Genomic DNA, 5,641 nt, shown 5'->3' on the forward strand with positions numbered 1-5,641 from the left:
GGCGTTAAGAATGGGGAATTTCTTAATGTCTCGGTTACTTAATATTTGTTTTTTGAAAATCGTTTAAGTTAACTGGGCGTTGAGAATGGGGAATCTCTTAATGTCTCGGTTACTTAATATTTGTTTTTTTGAAAATCGTTTAAGTTAACTGGGCGTTGAGAATGGGGAATCTCTTAATGTCTCGGTTACTTAATATTTGTTTTTGAAAATCGTTTAAGTTAACTGGGCGTTGAGAATGGGGAATCTCTTAATGTCTCGGTTACTTAATATTTGTTTTTGAAAATCGTTTAAGTTAACTGGGCGTTAAGAATGGGGAATTTCTTAATGTCTCGGTTACTTAATATTTGTTTTTGAAAATCGTTTAAGTTAATTGGGCGTTAAGAATGGGGAATCTCTTAATGTCTCGGTTACTTAATATTTGTTTTTTTGAAAATCGTTTAAGTTAACTGGGCGTTAAGAATGGGGAATCTCTTAATGTCTCGGTTACTTAATATTTGTTTTTTTGAAAATCGTTTAAGTTAAATGAGAATTAAAAATGGGGAATCTCTTAATGTCTTGTTTACTTATGTGTATTTTGGTAAATCGTGCTGACCCGCGATAGGTGGCACCTTGGTAAACGGTACGGGCCCGTGATAGGCAGTACGTTTACGATTTACGTTTGGTAAGTTGTGCAGACCCGTGATAGGTGGCACCTCGGTAAACAGTACGGACCCGTGATAGGTAGTACGTTTACGACTTACGTTCCTTGGTGGATTGTGTTTGTCCGTGAGAGACTACGCCCTGGTTTAAGTTAAATGAGAATTAAGAATGGGGAATCTCTTAATGACTTATTTACTGAATGTTTTGTTTTGAAAATCGTTAAGTTAAATGAGAATTAAGAATGGGGAATCTCTTAATGTCTCGTTTACTTATGTGTGTTTTGGTAAATCGTGCTGACCCGCGATAGGTGGCACCTTGGTAAACGGTACGGGCCCGTGATAGGCAGTACGTTTACGATTTACGTTTGGTAAGTTGTGCAGACCCGTGATAGGTGGCACCTCGGTAAACAGTACGGACCCGTGATAGGTAGTACGTTTACGACTTACGTTTCTTGGTGAATTGTGTTTGTCCGTGAGAGACTGCACAGGTGTTTGTCCGTGAGAGACTACACCCTGTTAACTTGTGAATTGTTGGTTCTTTTTGTCTGTGTAGTATTGTGTTATAAGTGTTAAGTGTAATGTGAATGGTGAATGGTTAATGGTTTAGGGTTTAGGGTGCTAAGACTCACTTAGATAAACAATTTATAAAACAAAACAAGTGTCTCCCGAAAACACTCTTGGAAAGGAGTTCAAGTCTGGATTGACAAACTATAAAGAAAAACCTAATCAAACAAACTAAAGCACATGTCATCGTCACTTTCTTCCTTTGCCTCTTGCTGCAAACACAAAATATGAAGCACATTCAGTTACTTATATACAATATCATATTAAGTAGCAAGTATGGAGTGCATCAAGCTATAAGTTTTTTAGTACAATATACAATATGCAGTTAATAAAGTATGTGCAGTGCTGATTACGAATTGCATTGTAACACCCCGTTTTTCAAAGCGAGGGTGTATTTTTTTTTTTTCAAAAGAAATTAAAATAAAACAGAGAAATAAACAAGGTAACACCTTTGGATAAGTAATTAAGTCATTATAATTTTCAAGCAGCGGAAAAAGTTCTCGATCCATGAATTCAAAATATTTACATAACAAGAGTAGTGCAGTCTTCCAGATTAAAAGTAAATGCAACCCAAAGGAAAGACATCCGTTCCCTCTGTGTCAACCTAGTCTGATCATTTTACTCATCCTAATCTGATCATCCTACCAAAAAGCTATACACCCTGAGTATCTCCACGCGCCCCGTGAGATCCTCCTAACGTGACTGCAGTCAAACGTTCCCATCTCTATTCCCGTCCGTAGGGTACGAACCGGTAGGACCGTCCTGACTCTCATCTGAGGGCAAAGCCCAGATTTCTACAATAATTGTAAAGGGTCACCAACCAGAAAATAATAGTTAACACATAACAATTAAGTTTTTAAATGCCCAAAATAACTTTTCAACTAAGCATGCACCTTAAAAGGATTTTCCATATGCTAAAAGTTCATATAATGCTTGTCAATTAACAATGAACTCAAAATGAAGTTCTCAAACCATCAAGTAATACATAACTGACCAAAGCATTGATAAATCAATTGAGCAATCGATTATCTAACTCAAAATAAGGACTTTTGCTGAGCCAATCGATTGCCAAATCGATTTGGTCAGTTCTGCTGAGTTTCTGCATGACCAAATCGATTTCTAAGTCGATTTTGTCAGTTTTGATGAGTCCCTGTGTTGCCAAATCGATTTCCAAATCGATTTTGGCAGTTTTTCTGAGTTCCTGCCTCTCTGCCAATCGATTTCCAAATCGATTTCTTAAAAGATTTTGAAAGACATAATTATACAATTGATTGGCAAATCGATTAGGTTAAAATAGTGAACTTCCTGCAACTCAACCAATCGATTGGGAAATCGAATTCCATGCTTATTCTTCCAAAAATACTTAAACTAATTCAATATCATTCATCCACAATTCGACATCTTAACACTTAGCAATGATAACGCAATCGCTACAACATCATGAGTTTCGAAATAGTATTGCAATCGAACATGCTATCACCAAATTCCAAAACATAACACTTAACACTTATAACACAATTACTACAACATCATGAGTTTCAAAATAGTATTGCAATCAAACATGCTATCACCAAATTCCAAAACATAACACTTAACACTTATAACACAATTACTACAACATCATGGGTTTCGAAATGGTATTGCAATCAAACATGTTATCACCAAATTCCAAAACATAACACTTAACACTTATAACACAATTACTACAACATCATGGGTTTCGAAATGGTATTGCAATCAAACATGTTATCACCAAATTCCAAAACATAACACTTAACACTTATAACACAATTACTACAACATCATGGGTTTCGAAATGGTATTGCAATCAAACATGTTATCACCAAATTCCAAAACATAACACTTAACACTTATAACACAATTACTACAACATCATGAGTTTCTCACGGGTCTGCACAACTTACCAAACGTAAATCGTAAACGTACTGCCTATCACGGGCCCGTACCGTTTACCAATGTGCCACCTATCGCGGGTCAGCACGATTTACCAAAACACACATAAGTAAACGAGACATTAAGAGATTCCCCATTCTTAACGCCCAGTTAACTTAAAGATTTTCAAATCAAATATACATGTTTCTTTATCTATCATATCAGTATTGTATATCGTGGATCATAGAAAATAATGGTTTTTTCAAATTCTTTCACATTACAGTGTTATAGCGCCACGATGGTCACTATTTAACAACACTTTATATACTAAATAGTGTGTCGCGGAATATAACTATTTGTTCAAATTCCGCTACCCTATAACTATTTGTTCAACTACTATAACTATAGTAGTTGTTTGACATAATTGTTCTCGCGGTCTCTTAACTTAATTTCAGATAACACTTTAGTCATTCATTTTTTTATTTATTTTTCTTAATTTTTTATTTTTTATTTTAAGTAACAATTTGATCTTTTAAATCTTAAAATATAAACAATGTTATCATTTTTTATTTACAAAAATTCATCAAAATTTTCAAACAAAACCCTTAAAATTAATTATCATCTTCAATATAATGTAAATTTTATCAAATGCATAACTCAAATATTCAAATAAATTCATATTTCCATCTCCAACAACATCCAATTCATCAAATAAAAAATAAAAATATGAGTTTATTTGAATATTTGAGTTATGATTTTAATAAAATTTGCATTATATGGAAGATGATAATTAATTTTATGAGTTTTGTTTGAAAAATTTGATGAACTTTTTAAATTTTTGTAAAAAAAAAATAATATTGTTGACATTTTAAGACAAAAAAAAAAAATCAAATTGTTACTTAAAATTAAATAAGACATTTTAAGACATAAATGGTCAAATTGTTACTTAAAATTAAATAAAAGACTAAATCAAAAAGAATAAATAAATAAATAAATAACTCAAGTGTTACCTGAAATTAAGTTAAAGGACCGCAAGAACAATTATGACTAATTGTTTTTAGCATATGTCATAGAGTGGTAATATATTTTTTATGCATAATGAACTTATGATCTCAAATTATAATTTCAAATGTCATTTTTATGTTTTGTTTAACGATTTTTAATTTTTTTTTTAAATAGATTTTGGTGGGATCTCTATTATTTTAACAACCCTTAAAGTTTTAGGTCCCAAATAGCAAGGTAATGAGTGTGTGGGTTTGCTAGCTAAACATGGTGCCTCTTATGAGGATGTTTTCAAGTCTTGAATTGTCTACCCCTTAAATGCATTATATTTTCTTTGCCAATTATTGATGCATCATATCACGTATGTGAATGCTGTGTAATTTTACATAATTTTATATGAACCATATTATAAGATTGTTTAATTAACTTATGCATATGTCAAATTTAACTCTTTTTTTATACACATGTTAAAGTTTAACTTTACGATATATAGAACTACCATCAAATAAGTTATTAGTAGTTTAATTAGGTACGTTTGAAAGCCAATTAGTTAGTGATGTAAAAAAGAAGACAATAATAAGTTATATATTAAGCACTGCACCAAATAATTTGTGTACATGCTTTACTCCCCTTTTTAGGTAGCACTTCAAAATAATACAACTTATATTCCTCAATTTTTTTACTAAGAAAATTAATGCATTTCAATAAAAATTAATGTTTTCATACAAAGTAAAACATGATAAAATAAACAGAGAAACAAATTATAGACCGTGTTTCCCTTTTCGCATGATGTTTAACGCAAGTTTTGAAAATAAATATATATCGAGAAATATTTTCTCGACATCCAACATTGTATAATTTTAAATATATTTTTCTCTCTTATTGGAATCCAACTACATACAATTTTAATGTATTTTATACAATATTTGATTTGTGTGTTAAAATAACACGGCTCATATAATAATTAACCATTATGTATGCATGCTAACTATCATATATTATTTGTTTAATTGTGTCTTTGGAAAAAGAAAATAAAGAGTATAAGTTGTATTATTTTGAAGTACTACCTTAAAAAGGGAGTAAAGCATGTCTAAAAATTATTTGGTATAGTGCTCAATATATAGCTATAATTGGCTTCTCTTTTTACATCACTAACTAAATTGGCTTTTAAACTAACTTCTATAATGGAAGATAAGTAAACACACACCCTTGAAGGCTAAGTATAAATCAAATATGACATGAATGGTTTTAACATATTTTAGGATATTATTTGATACTTGTAAGTTGTTGACAAGCATGAAAATGAAGGGAGGTGAGGTTGCCACTTGCTAGGTTGGTGTTGGCAATTATGCATGGAATGGTGAGTGATTGAGTGAGTGGGGAAGAAGTGAATATATATACAAAAACAAAACCTTAATTCTTTCTTTGCTTTGTATGTGGATTTGGAAGTTGTAACGGAATTCCAATGAGATAATGCTTATAATTCATAAAAGCTTATGTAAAAGCAACTAATTTGTTGTTTTCTTTCTCTCTTTCCCACTCAC

Source organism: Cicer arietinum, unplaced genomic scaffold (assembly GCF_000331145.2).
Source record: "Cicer arietinum cultivar CDC Frontier isolate Library 1 unplaced genomic scaffold, Cicar.CDCFrontier_v2.0 Ca_scaffold_5788_v2.0, whole genome shotgun sequence".
NCBI classification, from domain to species: Eukaryota; Viridiplantae; Streptophyta; class Magnoliopsida; order Fabales; family Fabaceae; genus Cicer; species Cicer arietinum.